General features: G+C 46.2%; 9 non-coding genes across 9 annotated transcripts; all 9 read left to right on the top strand.

Annotated features, from left to right (window-relative positions):
- Positions 1 to 206: 206 nt before the first annotated feature.
- LOC142277607 (U2 spliceosomal RNA) lies at positions 207 to 397 on the top strand. The gene has a single exon (XR_012740739.1). It is a non-coding gene; the product is annotated as a U2 spliceosomal RNA (small nuclear RNA).
- A 1,387-nt stretch (positions 398 to 1,784) lies between these two features.
- Positions 1,785 to 1,975, top strand: LOC142277619 (U2 spliceosomal RNA). The gene has a single exon (XR_012740750.1). It is a non-coding gene; the product is annotated as a U2 spliceosomal RNA (small nuclear RNA).
- A 1,387-nt stretch (positions 1,976 to 3,362) lies between these two features.
- On the top strand, positions 3,363 to 3,553 carry LOC142277625 (U2 spliceosomal RNA). Its single transcript, XR_012740754.1, has one exon. It is a non-coding gene; the product is annotated as a U2 spliceosomal RNA (small nuclear RNA).
- Positions 3,554 to 4,940: 1,387 nt separating this feature from the next.
- LOC142277626 (U2 spliceosomal RNA) lies at positions 4,941 to 5,131 on the top strand. The gene has a single exon (XR_012740755.1). It is a non-coding gene; the product is annotated as a U2 spliceosomal RNA (small nuclear RNA).
- Positions 5,132 to 6,518: 1,387 nt separating this feature from the next.
- LOC142277595 (U2 spliceosomal RNA) lies at positions 6,519 to 6,709 on the top strand. Its single transcript, XR_012740728.1, has one exon. It is a non-coding gene; the product is annotated as a U2 spliceosomal RNA (small nuclear RNA).
- A 1,387-nt stretch (positions 6,710 to 8,096) lies between these two features.
- LOC142277596 (U2 spliceosomal RNA) lies at positions 8,097 to 8,287 on the top strand. The gene has a single exon (XR_012740729.1). It is a non-coding gene; the product is annotated as a U2 spliceosomal RNA (small nuclear RNA).
- Positions 8,288 to 9,674: 1,387 nt separating this feature from the next.
- LOC142277597 (U2 spliceosomal RNA) lies at positions 9,675 to 9,865 on the top strand. Its single transcript, XR_012740730.1, has one exon. It is a non-coding gene; the product is annotated as a U2 spliceosomal RNA (small nuclear RNA).
- Positions 9,866 to 11,252: 1,387 nt separating this feature from the next.
- On the top strand, positions 11,253 to 11,443 carry LOC142277598 (U2 spliceosomal RNA). The gene has a single exon (XR_012740731.1). It is a non-coding gene; the product is annotated as a U2 spliceosomal RNA (small nuclear RNA).
- Positions 11,444 to 12,830: 1,387 nt separating this feature from the next.
- LOC142277622 (U2 spliceosomal RNA) lies at positions 12,831 to 13,021 on the top strand. The gene has a single exon (XR_012740752.1). It is a non-coding gene; the product is annotated as a U2 spliceosomal RNA (small nuclear RNA).
- The last annotated feature ends 1,000 nt before the right edge of the window (positions 13,022 to 14,021 follow it).

Genomic DNA, 14,021 nt, shown 5'->3' on the forward strand with positions numbered 1-14,021 from the left:
GAGTTATTCAGATTCATTGCAGTGGGCGGCGGCTGCAAAACGCACCATTCTTCTTGTTTTGGCTCTGCAAAGCAGCCTTTTCAAGGGTTGGCTTGGGTGACAAAATGTCTTGTGTAGGCGTGGGTTTGTCTCCCTCTCGCTCTCTCTCCCTAAGATGTGTCCGGCATAGGCCAGGGTGCCACTCGAGGCCCAAACCAATTCTGGTTATCGCTTCTCGGCCTTTTGGCTAAGATCAAGTGTAGTATCTGTTCTTATCAGTTTAATATCTGATACGTCCCCTATCTGGGGACCATATATTAAATGGATTTTTAGAACAGGGAGATGGAAAAAGAGCTTGCTCTGTCCACTCCACGCATTGACCTGGTATTGCAGTACCTCCAGGAACGGTGCACCCCTTCTTAACCCAGTTTCCAAAAGCAGAACTCAATTCACCTGATTCATATTAGCCCGATTTAATGAATTGGAAGAAAGCATACGTCTTCATATGCACCTCAATTTGGCCCATTCACTTTTCACACTTCCTCCTTTTGTTTTTTATCTTTCACACTTTTGACTTTCTTTATTCATCCAAATAGCAAACTCATCACCACTCAACCTGACCAACTCGGCTATGTCCCCGTGCTGCAGTTCTCTGTCTTATCTAGATCATTTGCAATTGAATGGAATAGATCCCTTTTGGACAAAGTGGATTCACCTGCTGCTGCAGTGACCACAGGTGTGATAACATCTAGAATTGGCATCTGGTGCGATCTCTCCGCTTCCACTCCAAAGAAAGTTACCTGTTTATTCCTATCATGCATTGGTTTTTGGGGTTTTCTTTGAGTAATGATGATCTCTTTAGTAGTCTGTTGGCGCCCTCTCCTGGAGGAATAGTTTGCTTGCTCTTGGACATTCTAAAAGAGAGGTCATGATAGACATTGAGCTTCTGAGCTCAATTGGGGACAGTCATGGGTGATGAATGTTTGCAACCTACTGCGAAGCCTCATACCGCAATATAAGGAACGTCAAATACTAAGAAAGGGCGGCCTATGAAAGAATTACTACTTTCAATAAGTACACTTAAACGGCTAATTGGGAATAGAAAAACTGTAAAAAGCCCTCTGAGAAAGCCCCCCTCTAACCTTTGATAGTAAGCTTTTCTGTAGTCTGCCTGTTGATGTATTTTCCGTTTGAACTGTGCACAACATGAAGAGACGGAACACTGGCGGCTTGTCACAATGCCCCCCGATGACATCACAATAGCGCTGCTGCCTAGAAAACAAGCTGCGCAGAAGAAGTTGTTCTTTGGGTGGGAGGGTGGGCTAGTGGAAGGAGGGGGCAATCTCTTTTTTTCCCGGGTGGTAGGGGGATGACAGGAGAAGGGAAGCGGGTGGTGAGAAAGGTACAGAGGGCAGGGTTTGGGGGCTGGGAAGGAAAGGGAAAAGATTAGGGTTTGGGGATGATGAAAGGGCTTTCTACGGGTAAGGATGGCAAAGGGTGGCAGTGACGGAAAGTCAGGCAACCTGTCCTGTCCGTCTTTTTGTATCGTGAATTGGAAAGACTGCAAGGGGGAGGGGAGTTGCTTGCGCCCTAAAGGAGGAGTTATTCAGATTCATTGCAGTGGGCGGCGGCTGCAAAACGCACCATTCTTCTTGTTTTGGCTCTGCAAAGCAGCCTTTTCAAGGGTTGGCTTGGGTGACAAAATGTCTTGTGTAGGCGTGGGTTTGTCTCCCTCTCGCTCTCTCTCCCTAAGATGTGTCCGGCATAGGCCAGGGTGCCACTCGAGGCCCAAACCAATTCTGGTTATCGCTTCTCGGCCTTTTGGCTAAGATCAAGTGTAGTATCTGTTCTTATCAGTTTAATATCTGATACGTCCCCTATCTGGGGACCATATATTAAATGGATTTTTAGAACAGGGAGATGGAAAAAGAGCTTGCTCTGTCCACTCCACGCATTGACCTGGTATTGCAGTACCTCCAGGAACGGTGCACCCCTTCTTAACCCAGTTTCCAAAAGCAGAACTCAATTCACCTGATTCATATTAGCCCGATTTAATGAATTGGAAGAAAGCATACGTCTTCATATGCACCTCAATTTGGCCCATTCACTTTTCACACTTCCTCCTTTTGTTTTTTATCTTTCACACTTTTGACTTTCTTTATTCATCCAAATAGCAAACTCATCACCACTCAACCTGACCAACTCGGCTATGTCCCCGTGCTGCAGTTCTCTGTCTTATCTAGATCATTTGCAATTGAATGGAATAGATCCCTTTTGGACAAAGTGGATTCACCTGCTGCTGCAGTGACCACAGGTGTGATAACATCTAGAATTGGCATCTGGTGCGATCTCTCCGCTTCCACTCCAAAGAAAGTTACCTGTTTATTCCTATCATGCATTGGTTTTTGGGGTTTTCTTTGAGTAATGATGATCTCTTTAGTAGTCTGTTGGCGCCCTCTCCTGGAGGAATAGTTTGCTTGCTCTTGGACATTCTAAAAGAGAGGTCATGATAGACATTGAGCTTCTGAGCTCAATTGGGGACAGTCATGGGTGATGAATGTTTGCAACCTACTGCGAAGCCTCATACCGCAATATAAGGAACGTCAAATACTAAGAAAGGGCGGCCTATGAAAGAATTACTACTTTCAATAAGTACACTTAAACGGCTAATTGGGAATAGAAAAACTGTAAAAAGCCCTCTGAGAAAGCCCCCCTCTAACCTTTGATAGTAAGCTTTTCTGTAGTCTGCCTGTTGATGTATTTTCCGTTTGAACTGTGCACAACATGAAGAGACGGAACACTGGCGGCTTGTCACAATGCCCCCCGATGACATCACAATAGCGCTGCTGCCTAGAAAACAAGCTGCGCAGAAGAAGTTGTTCTTTGGGTGGGAGGGTGGGCTAGTGGAAGGAGGGGGCAATCTCTTTTTTTCCCGGGTGGTAGGGGGATGACAGGAGAAGGGAAGCGGGTGGTGAGAAAGGTACAGAGGGCAGGGTTTGGGGGCTGGGAAGGAAAGGGAAAAGATTAGGGTTTGGGGATGATGAAAGGGCTTTCTACGGGTAAGGATGGCAAAGGGTGGCAGTGACGGAAAGTCAGGCAACCTGTCCTGTCCGTCTTTTTGTATCGTGAATTGGAAAGACTGCAAGGGGGAGGGGAGTTGCTTGCGCCCTAAAGGAGGAGTTATTCAGATTCATTGCAGTGGGCGGCGGCTGCAAAACGCACCATTCTTCTTGTTTTGGCTCTGCAAAGCAGCCTTTTCAAGGGTTGGCTTGGGTGACAAAATGTCTTGTGTAGGCGTGGGTTTGTCTCCCTCTCGCTCTCTCTCCCTAAGATGTGTCCGGCATAGGCCAGGGTGCCACTCGAGGCCCAAACCAATTCTGGTTATCGCTTCTCGGCCTTTTGGCTAAGATCAAGTGTAGTATCTGTTCTTATCAGTTTAATATCTGATACGTCCCCTATCTGGGGACCATATATTAAATGGATTTTTAGAACAGGGAGATGGAAAAAGAGCTTGCTCTGTCCACTCCACGCATTGACCTGGTATTGCAGTACCTCCAGGAACGGTGCACCCCTTCTTAACCCAGTTTCCAAAAGCAGAACTCAATTCACCTGATTCATATTAGCCCGATTTAATGAATTGGAAGAAAGCATACGTCTTCATATGCACCTCAATTTGGCCCATTCACTTTTCACACTTCCTCCTTTTGTTTTTTATCTTTCACACTTTTGACTTTCTTTATTCATCCAAATAGCAAACTCATCACCACTCAACCTGACCAACTCGGCTATGTCCCCGTGCTGCAGTTCTCTGTCTTATCTAGATCATTTGCAATTGAATGGAATAGATCCCTTTTGGACAAAGTGGATTCACCTGCTGCTGCAGTGACCACAGGTGTGATAACATCTAGAATTGGCATCTGGTGCGATCTCTCCGCTTCCACTCCAAAGAAAGTTACCTGTTTATTCCTATCATGCATTGGTTTTTGGGGTTTTCTTTGAGTAATGATGATCTCTTTAGTAGTCTGTTGGCGCCCTCTCCTGGAGGAATAGTTTGCTTGCTCTTGGACATTCTAAAAGAGAGGTCATGATAGACATTGAGCTTCTGAGCTCAATTGGGGACAGTCATGGGTGATGAATGTTTGCAACCTACTGCGAAGCCTCATACCGCAATATAAGGAACGTCAAATACTAAGAAAGGGCGGCCTATGAAAGAATTACTACTTTCAATAAGTACACTTAAACGGCTAATTGGGAATAGAAAAACTGTAAAAAGCCCTCTGAGAAAGCCCCCCTCTAACCTTTGATAGTAAGCTTTTCTGTAGTCTGCCTGTTGATGTATTTTCCGTTTGAACTGTGCACAACATGAAGAGACGGAACACTGGCGGCTTGTCACAATGCCCCCCGATGACATCACAATAGCGCTGCTGCCTAGAAAACAAGCTGCGCAGAAGAAGTTGTTCTTTGGGTGGGAGGGTGGGCTAGTGGAAGGAGGGGGCAATCTCTTTTTTTCCCGGGTGGTAGGGGGATGACAGGAGAAGGGAAGCGGGTGGTGAGAAAGGTACAGAGGGCAGGGTTTGGGGGCTGGGAAGGAAAGGGAAAAGATTAGGGTTTGGGGATGATGAAAGGGCTTTCTACGGGTAAGGATGGCAAAGGGTGGCAGTGACGGAAAGTCAGGCAACCTGTCCTGTCCGTCTTTTTGTATCGTGAATTGGAAAGACTGCAAGGGGGAGGGGAGTTGCTTGCGCCCTAAAGGAGGAGTTATTCAGATTCATTGCAGTGGGCGGCGGCTGCAAAACGCACCATTCTTCTTGTTTTGGCTCTGCAAAGCAGCCTTTTCAAGGGTTGGCTTGGGTGACAAAATGTCTTGTGTAGGCGTGGGTTTGTCTCCCTCTCGCTCTCTCTCCCTAAGATGTGTCCGGCATAGGCCAGGGTGCCACTCGAGGCCCAAACCAATTCTGGTTATCGCTTCTCGGCCTTTTGGCTAAGATCAAGTGTAGTATCTGTTCTTATCAGTTTAATATCTGATACGTCCCCTATCTGGGGACCATATATTAAATGGATTTTTAGAACAGGGAGATGGAAAAAGAGCTTGCTCTGTCCACTCCACGCATTGACCTGGTATTGCAGTACCTCCAGGAACGGTGCACCCCTTCTTAACCCAGTTTCCAAAAGCAGAACTCAATTCACCTGATTCATATTAGCCCGATTTAATGAATTGGAAGAAAGCATACGTCTTCATATGCACCTCAATTTGGCCCATTCACTTTTCACACTTCCTCCTTTTGTTTTTTATCTTTCACACTTTTGACTTTCTTTATTCATCCAAATAGCAAACTCATCACCACTCAACCTGACCAACTCGGCTATGTCCCCGTGCTGCAGTTCTCTGTCTTATCTAGATCATTTGCAATTGAATGGAATAGATCCCTTTTGGACAAAGTGGATTCACCTGCTGCTGCAGTGACCACAGGTGTGATAACATCTAGAATTGGCATCTGGTGCGATCTCTCCGCTTCCACTCCAAAGAAAGTTACCTGTTTATTCCTATCATGCATTGGTTTTTGGGGTTTTCTTTGAGTAATGATGATCTCTTTAGTAGTCTGTTGGCGCCCTCTCCTGGAGGAATAGTTTGCTTGCTCTTGGACATTCTAAAAGAGAGGTCATGATAGACATTGAGCTTCTGAGCTCAATTGGGGACAGTCATGGGTGATGAATGTTTGCAACCTACTGCGAAGCCTCATACCGCAATATAAGGAACGTCAAATACTAAGAAAGGGCGGCCTATGAAAGAATTACTACTTTCAATAAGTACACTTAAACGGCTAATTGGGAATAGAAAAACTGTAAAAAGCCCTCTGAGAAAGCCCCCCTCTAACCTTTGATAGTAAGCTTTTCTGTAGTCTGCCTGTTGATGTATTTTCCGTTTGAACTGTGCACAACATGAAGAGACGGAACACTGGCGGCTTGTCACAATGCCCCCCGATGACATCACAATAGCGCTGCTGCCTAGAAAACAAGCTGCGCAGAAGAAGTTGTTCTTTGGGTGGGAGGGTGGGCTAGTGGAAGGAGGGGGCAATCTCTTTTTTTCCCGGGTGGTAGGGGGATGACAGGAGAAGGGAAGCGGGTGGTGAGAAAGGTACAGAGGGCAGGGTTTGGGGGCTGGGAAGGAAAGGGAAAAGATTAGGGTTTGGGGATGATGAAAGGGCTTTCTACGGGTAAGGATGGCAAAGGGTGGCAGTGACGGAAAGTCAGGCAACCTGTCCTGTCCGTCTTTTTGTATCGTGAATTGGAAAGACTGCAAGGGGGAGGGGAGTTGCTTGCGCCCTAAAGGAGGAGTTATTCAGATTCATTGCAGTGGGCGGCGGCTGCAAAACGCACCATTCTTCTTGTTTTGGCTCTGCAAAGCAGCCTTTTCAAGGGTTGGCTTGGGTGACAAAATGTCTTGTGTAGGCGTGGGTTTGTCTCCCTCTCGCTCTCTCTCCCTAAGATGTGTCCGGCATAGGCCAGGGTGCCACTCGAGGCCCAAACCAATTCTGGTTATCGCTTCTCGGCCTTTTGGCTAAGATCAAGTGTAGTATCTGTTCTTATCAGTTTAATATCTGATACGTCCCCTATCTGGGGACCATATATTAAATGGATTTTTAGAACAGGGAGATGGAACAAGAGCTTGCTCTGTCCACTCCACGCATTGACCTGGTATTGCAGTACCTCCAGGAACGGTGCACCCCTTCTTAACCCAGTTTCCAAAAGCAGAACTCAATTCACCTGATTCATATTAGCCCGATTTAATGAATTGGAAGAAAGCATACGTCTTCATATGCACCTCAATTTGGCCCATTCACTTTTCACACTTCCTCCTTTTGTTTTTTATCTTTCACACTTTTGACTTTCTTTATTCATCCAAATAGCAAACTCATCACCACTCAACCTGACCAACTCGGCTATGTCCCCGTGCTGCAGTTCTCTGTCTTATCTAGATCATTTGCAATTGAATGGAATAGATCCCTTTTGGACAAAGTGGATTCACCTGCTGCTGCAGTGACCACAGGTGTGATAACATCTAGAATTGGCATCTGGTGCGATCTCTCCGCTTCCACTCCAAAGAAAGTTACCTGTTTATTCCTATCATGCATTGGTTTTTGGGGTTTTCTTTGAGTAATGATGATCTCTTTAGTAGTCTGTTGGCGCCCTCTCCTGGAGGAATAGTTTGCTTGCTCTTGGACATTCTAAAAGAGAGGTCATGATAGACATTGAGCTTCTGAGCTCAATTGGGGACAGTCATGGGTGATGAATGTTTGCAACCTACTGCGAAGCCTCATACCGCAATATAAGGAACGTCAAATACTAAGAAAGGGCGGCCTATGAAAGAATTACTACTTTCAATAAGTACACTTAAACGGCTAATTGGGAATAGAAAAACTGTAAAAAGCCCTCTGAGAAAGCCCCCCTCTAACCTTTGATAGTAAGCTTTTCTGTAGTCTGCCTGTTGATGTATTTTCCGTTTGAACTGTGCACAACATGAAGAGACGGAACACTGGCGGCTTGTCACAATGCCCCCCGATGACATCACAATAGCGCTGCTGCCTAGAAAACAAGCTGCGCAGAAGAAGTTGTTCTTTGGGTGGGAGGGTGGGCTAGTGGAAGGAGGGGGCAATCTCTTTTTTTCCCGGGTGGTAGGGGGATGACAGGAGAAGGGAAGCGGGTGGTGAGAAAGGTACAGAGGGCAGGGTTTGGGGGCTGGGAAGGAAAGGGAAAAGATTAGGGTTTGGGGATGATGAAAGGGCTTTCTACGGGTAAGGATGGCAAAGGGTGGCAGTGACGGAAAGTCAGGCAACCTGTCCTGTCCGTCTTTTTGTATCGTGAATTGGAAAGACTGCAAGGGGGAGGGGAGTTGCTTGCACCCTAAAGGAGGAGTTATTCAGATTCATTGCAGTGGGCGGCGGCTGCAAAACGCACCATTCTTCTTGTTTTGGCTCTGCAAAGCAGCCTTTTCAAGGGTTGGCTTGGGTGACAAAATGTCTTGTGTAGGCGTGGGTTTGTCTCCCTCTCGCTCTCTCTCCCTAAGATGTGTCCGGCATAGGCCAGGGTGCCACTCGAGGCCCAAACCAATTCTGGTTATCGCTTCTCGGCCTTTTGGCTAAGATCAAGTGTAGTATCTGTTCTTATCAGTTTAATATCTGATACGTCCCCTATCTGGGGACCATATATTAAATGGATTTTTAGAACAGGGAGATGGAAAAAGAGCTTGCTCTGTCCACTCCACGCATTGACCTGGTATTGCAGTACCTCCAGGAACGGTGCACCCCTTCTTAACCCAGTTTCCAAAAGCAGAACTCAATTCACCTGATTCATATTAGCCCGATTTAATGAATTGGAAGAAAGCATACGTCTTCATATGCACCTCAATTTGGCCCATTCACTTTTCACACTTCCTCCTTTTGTTTTTTATCTTTCACACTTTTGACTTTCTTTATTCATCCAAATAGCAAACTCATCACCACTCAACCTGACCAACTCGGCTATGTCCCCGTGCTGCAGTTCTCTGTCTTATCTAGATCATTTGCAATTGAATGGAATAGATCCCTTTTGGACAAAGTGGATTCACCTGCTGCTGCAGTGACCACAGGTGTGATAACATCTAGAATTGGCATCTGGTGCGATCTCTCCGCTTCCACTCCAAAGAAAGTTACCTGTTTATTCCTATCATGCATTGGTTTTTGGGGTTTTCTTTGAGTAATGATGATCTCTTTAGTAGTCTGTTGGCGCCCTCTCCTGGAGGAATAGTTTGCTTGCTCTTGGACATTCTAAAAGAGAGGTCATGATAGACATTGAGCTTCTGAGCTCAATTGGGGACAGTCATGGGTGATGAATGTTTGCAACCTACTGCGAAGCCTCATACCGCAATATAAGGAACGTCAAATACTAAGAAAGGGCGGCCTATGAAAGAATTACTACTTTCAATAAGTACACTTAAACGGCTAATTGGGAATAGAAAAACTGTAAAAAGCCCTCTGAGAAAGCCCCCCTCTAACCTTTGATAGTAAGCTTTTCTGTAGTCTGCCTGTTGATGTATTTTCCGTTTGAACTGTGCACAACATGAAGAGACGGAACACTGGCGGCTTGTCACAATGCCCCCCGATGACATCACAATAGCGCTGCTGCCTAGAAAACAAGCTGCGCAGAAGAAGTTGTTCTTTGGGTGGGAGGGTGGGCTAGTGGAAGGAGGGGGCAATCTCTTTTTTTCCCGGGTGGTAGGGGGATGACAGGAGAAGGGAAGCGGGTGGTGAGAAAGGTACAGAGGGCAGGGTTTGGGGGCTGGGAAGGAAAGGGAAAAGATTAGGGTTTGGGGATGATGAAAGGGCTTTCTACGGGTAAGGATGGCAAAGGGTGGCAGTGACGGAAAGTCAGGCAACCTGTCCTGTCCGTCTTTTTGTATCGTGAATTGGAAAGACTGCAAGGGGGAGGGGAGTTGCTTGCGCCCTAAAGGAGGAGTTATTCAGATTCATTGCAGTGGGCGGCGGCTGCAAAACGCACCATTCTTCTTGTTTTGGCTCTGCAAAGCAGCCTTTTCAAGGGTTGGCTTGGGTGACAAAATGTCTTGTGTAGGCGTGGGTTTGTCTCCCTCTCGCTCTCTCTCCCTAAGATGTGTCCGGCATAGGCCAGGGTGCCACTCGAGGCCCAAACCAATTCTGGTTATCGCTTCTCGGCCTTTTGGCTAAGATCAAGTGTAGTATCTGTTCTTATCAGTTTAATATCTGATACGTCCCCTATCTGGGGACCATATATTAAATGGATTTTTAGAACAGGGAGATGGAAAAAGAGCTTGCTCTGTCCACTCCACGCATTGACCTGGTATTGCAGTACCTCCAGGAACGGTGCACCCCTTCTTAACCCAGTTTCCAAAAGCAGAACTCAATTCACCTGATTCATATTAGCCCGATTTAATGAATTGGAAGAAAGCATACGTCTTCATATGCACCTCAATTTGGCCCATTCACTTTTCACACTTCCTCCTTTTGTTTTTTATCTTTCACACTTTTGACTTTCTTTATTCATCCAAATAGCAAACTCATCACCACTCAACCTGACCAACTCGGCTATGTCCCCGTGCTGCAGTTCTCTGTCTTATCTAGATCATTTGCAATTGAATGGAATAGATCCCTTTTGGACAAAGTGGATTCACCTGCTGCTGCAGTGACCACAGGTGTGATAACATCTAGAATTGGCATCTGGTGCGATCTCTCCGCTTCCACTCCAAAGAAAGTTACCTGTTTATTCCTATCATGCATTGGTTTTTGGGGTTTTCTTTGAGTAATGATGATCTCTTTAGTAGTCTGTTGGCGCCCTCTCCTGGAGGAATAGTTTGCTTGCTCTTGGACATTCTAAAAGAGAGGTCATGATAGACATTGAGCTTCTGAGCTCAATTGGGGACAGTCATGGGTGATGAATGTTTGCAACCTACTGCGAAGCCTCATACCGCAATATAAGGAACGTCAAATACTAAGAAAGGGCGGCCTATGAAAGAATTACTACTTTCAATAAGTACACTTAAACGGCTAATTGGGAATAGAAAAACTGTAAAAAGCCCTCTGAGAAAGCCCCCCTCTAACCTTTGATAGTAAGCTTTTCTGTAGTCTGCCTGTTGATGTATTTTCCGTTTGAACTGTGCACAACATGAAGAGACGGAACACTGGCGGCTTGTCACAATGCCCCCCGATGACATCACAATAGCGCTGCTGCCTAGAAAACAAGCTGCGCAGAAGAAGTTGTTCTTTGGGTGGGAGGGTGGGCTAGTGGAAGGAGGGGGCAATCTCTTTTTTTCCCGGGTGGTAGGGGGATGACAGGAGAAGGGAAGCGGGTGGTGAGAAAGGTACAGAGGGCAGGGTTTGGGGGCTGGGAAGGAAAGGGAAAAGATTAGGGTTTGGGGATGATGAAAGGGCTTTCTACGGGTAAGGATGGCAAAGGGTGGCAGTGACGGAAAGTCAGGCAACCTGTCCTGTCCGTCTTTTTGTATCGTGAATTGGAAAGACTGCAAGGGGGAGGGGAGTTGCTTGCGCCCTAAAGGAGGAGTTATTCAGATTCATTGCAGTGGGCGGCGGCTGCAAAACGCACCATTCTTCTTGTTTTGGCTCTGCAAAGCAGCCTTTTCAAGGGTTGGCTTGGGTGACAAAATGTCTTGTGTAGGCGTGGGTTTGTCTCCCTCTCGCTCTCTCTCCCTAAGATGTGTCCGGCATAGGCCAGGGTGCCACTCGAGGCCCAAACCAATTCTGGTTATCGCTTCTCGGCCTTTTGGCTAAGATCAAGTGTAGTATCTGTTCTTATCAGTTTAATATCTGATACGTCCCCTATCTGGGGACCATATATTAAATGGATTTTTAGAACAGGGAGATGGAAAAAGAGCTTGCTCTGTCCACTCCACGCATTGACCTGGTATTGCAGTACCTCCAGGAACGGTGCACCCCTTCTTAACCCAGTTTCCAAAAGCAGAACTCAATTCACCTGATTCATATTAGCCCGATTTAATGAATTGGAAGAAAGCATACGTCTTCATATGCACCTCAATTTGGCCCATTCACTTTTCACACTTCCTCCTTTTGTTTTTTATCTTTCACACTTTTGACTTTCTTTATTCATCCAAATAGCAAACTCATCACCACTCAACCTGACCAACTCGGCTATGTCCCCGTGCTGCAGTTCTCTGTCTTATCTAGATCATTTGCAATTGAATGGAATAGATCCCTTTTGGACAAAGTGGATTCACCTGCTGCTGCAGTGACCACAGGTGTGATAACATCTAGAATTGGCATCTGGTGCGATCTCTCCGCTTCCACTCCAAAGAAAGTTACCTGTTTATTCCTATCATGCATTGGTTTTTGGGGTTTTCTTTGAGTAATGATGATCTCTTTAGTAGTCTGTTGGCGCCCTCTCCTGGAGGAATAGTTTGCTTGCTCTTGGACATTCTAAAAGAGAGGTCATGATAGACATTGAGCTTCTGAGCTCAATTGGGGACAGTCATGGGTGATGAATGTTTGCAACCTACTGCGAAGCCTCATACCGCAATATAAGGAACGTCAAATACTAAGAAAGGGCGGCCTATGAAAGAATTACTACTTTCAATAAGTACACTTAAACGGCTAATTGGGAATAGAAAAACTGTAAAAAGCCCTCTGAGAAAGCCCCCCTCTAACCTTTGATAGTAAGCTTTTCTGTAGTCTGCCTGTTGATGTATTTTCCGTTTGAACTGTGCACAACATGAAGAGACGGAACACTGGCGGCTTGTCACAATGCCCCCCGATGACATCACAATAGCGCTGCTGCCTAGAAAACAAGCTGCGCAGAAGAAGTTGTTCTTTGGGTGGGAGGGTGGGCTAGTGGAAGGAGGGGGCAATCTCTTTTTTTCCCGGGTGGTAGGGGGATGACAGGAGAAGGGAAGCGGGTGGTGAGAAAGGTACAGAGGGCAGGGTTTGAGGGCTGGGAAGGAAAGGGAAAAGATTAGGGTTTGGGGATGATGAAAGGGCTTTCTACGGGTAAGGATGGCAAAGGGTGGCAGTGACGGAAAGTCAGGCAACCTGTCCTGTCCGTCTTTTTGTATCGTGAATTGGAAAGACTGCAAGGGGGAGGGGAGTTGCTTGCGCCCTAAAGGAGGAGTTATTCAGATTCATTGCAGTGGGCGGCGGCTGCAAAACGCACCATTCTTCTTGTTTTGGCTCTGCAAAGCAGCCTTTTCAAGGGTTGGCTTGGGTGACAAAATGTCTTGTGTAGGCGTGGGTTTGTCTCCCTCTCGCTCTCTCTCCCTAAGATGTGTCCGGCATAGGCCAGGGTGCCACTCGAGGCCCAAACCAATTCTGGTTATCGCTTCTCGGCCTTTTGGCTAAGATCAAGTGTAGTATCTGTTCTTATCAGTTTAATATCTGATACGTCCCCTATCTGGGGACCATATATTAAATGGATTTTTAGAACAGGGAGATGGAAAAAGAGCTTGCTCTGTCCACTCCACGCATTTACCTGGTATTGCAGTACCTCCAGGAACGGTGCACCCCTTCTTAACCCAGTTTCCAAAAGCAGAACTCAATTCACCTGATTCATATTAGCCCGATTTAATGAATTGGAAGAAAGCATACGTCTTCATATGCACCTCAATTTGGCCCATTCACTTTTCACACTTCCTCCTTTTGTTTTTTATCTTTCACACTTTTGACTTTCTTTATTCATCCAAATAGCAAACTCATCACCACTCAACCTGACCAACTCGGCTATGTCCCCGTGCTGCAGTTCTCTGTCTTATCTAGATCATTTGCAATTGAATGGAATAGATCCCTTTTGGACAAAGTGGATTCACCTGCTGCTGCAGTGACCACAGGTGTGATAACATCTAGAATTGGCATCTGGTGCGATCTCTCCGCTTCCACTCCAAAGAAAGTTACCTGTTTATTCCTATCATGCATTGGTTTTTGGGGTTTTCTTTGAGTAATGATGATCTCTTTAGTAGTCTGTTGGCGCCCTCTCCTGGAGGAATAGTTTGCTTGCTCTTGGACATTCTAAAAGAGAGGTCATGATAGACATTGAGCTTCTGAGCTCAATTGGGGACAGTCATGGGTGATGAATGTTTGCAACCTACTGCGAAGCCTCATACCGCAATATAAGGAACGTCAAATACTAAGAAAGGGCGGCCTATGAAAGAATTACTACTTTCAATAAGTACACTTAAACGGCTAATTGGGAATAGAAAAACTGTAAAAAGCCCTCTGAGAAAGCCCCCCTCTAACCTTTGATAGTAAGCTTTTCTGTAGTCTGCCTGTTGATGTATTTTCCGTTTGAACTGTGCACAACATGAAGAGACGGAACACTGGCGGCTTGTCACAATGCCCCCCGATGACATCACAATAGCGCTGCTGCCTAGAAAACAAGCTGCGCAGAAGAAGTTGTTCTTTGGGTGGGAGGGTGGGCTAGTGGAAGGAGGGGGCAATCTCTTTTTTTCCCGGGTGGTAGGGGGATGACAGGAGAAGGGAAGCGGGTGGTGAGAAAGGTACAGAGGGCAGGGT

Source organism: Anomaloglossus baeobatrachus, unplaced genomic scaffold, assembly GCF_048569485.1.
Source record: "Anomaloglossus baeobatrachus isolate aAnoBae1 unplaced genomic scaffold, aAnoBae1.hap1 Scaffold_4113, whole genome shotgun sequence".
Taxonomy (NCBI): Eukaryota; Metazoa; Chordata; class Amphibia; order Anura; family Aromobatidae; genus Anomaloglossus; species Anomaloglossus baeobatrachus.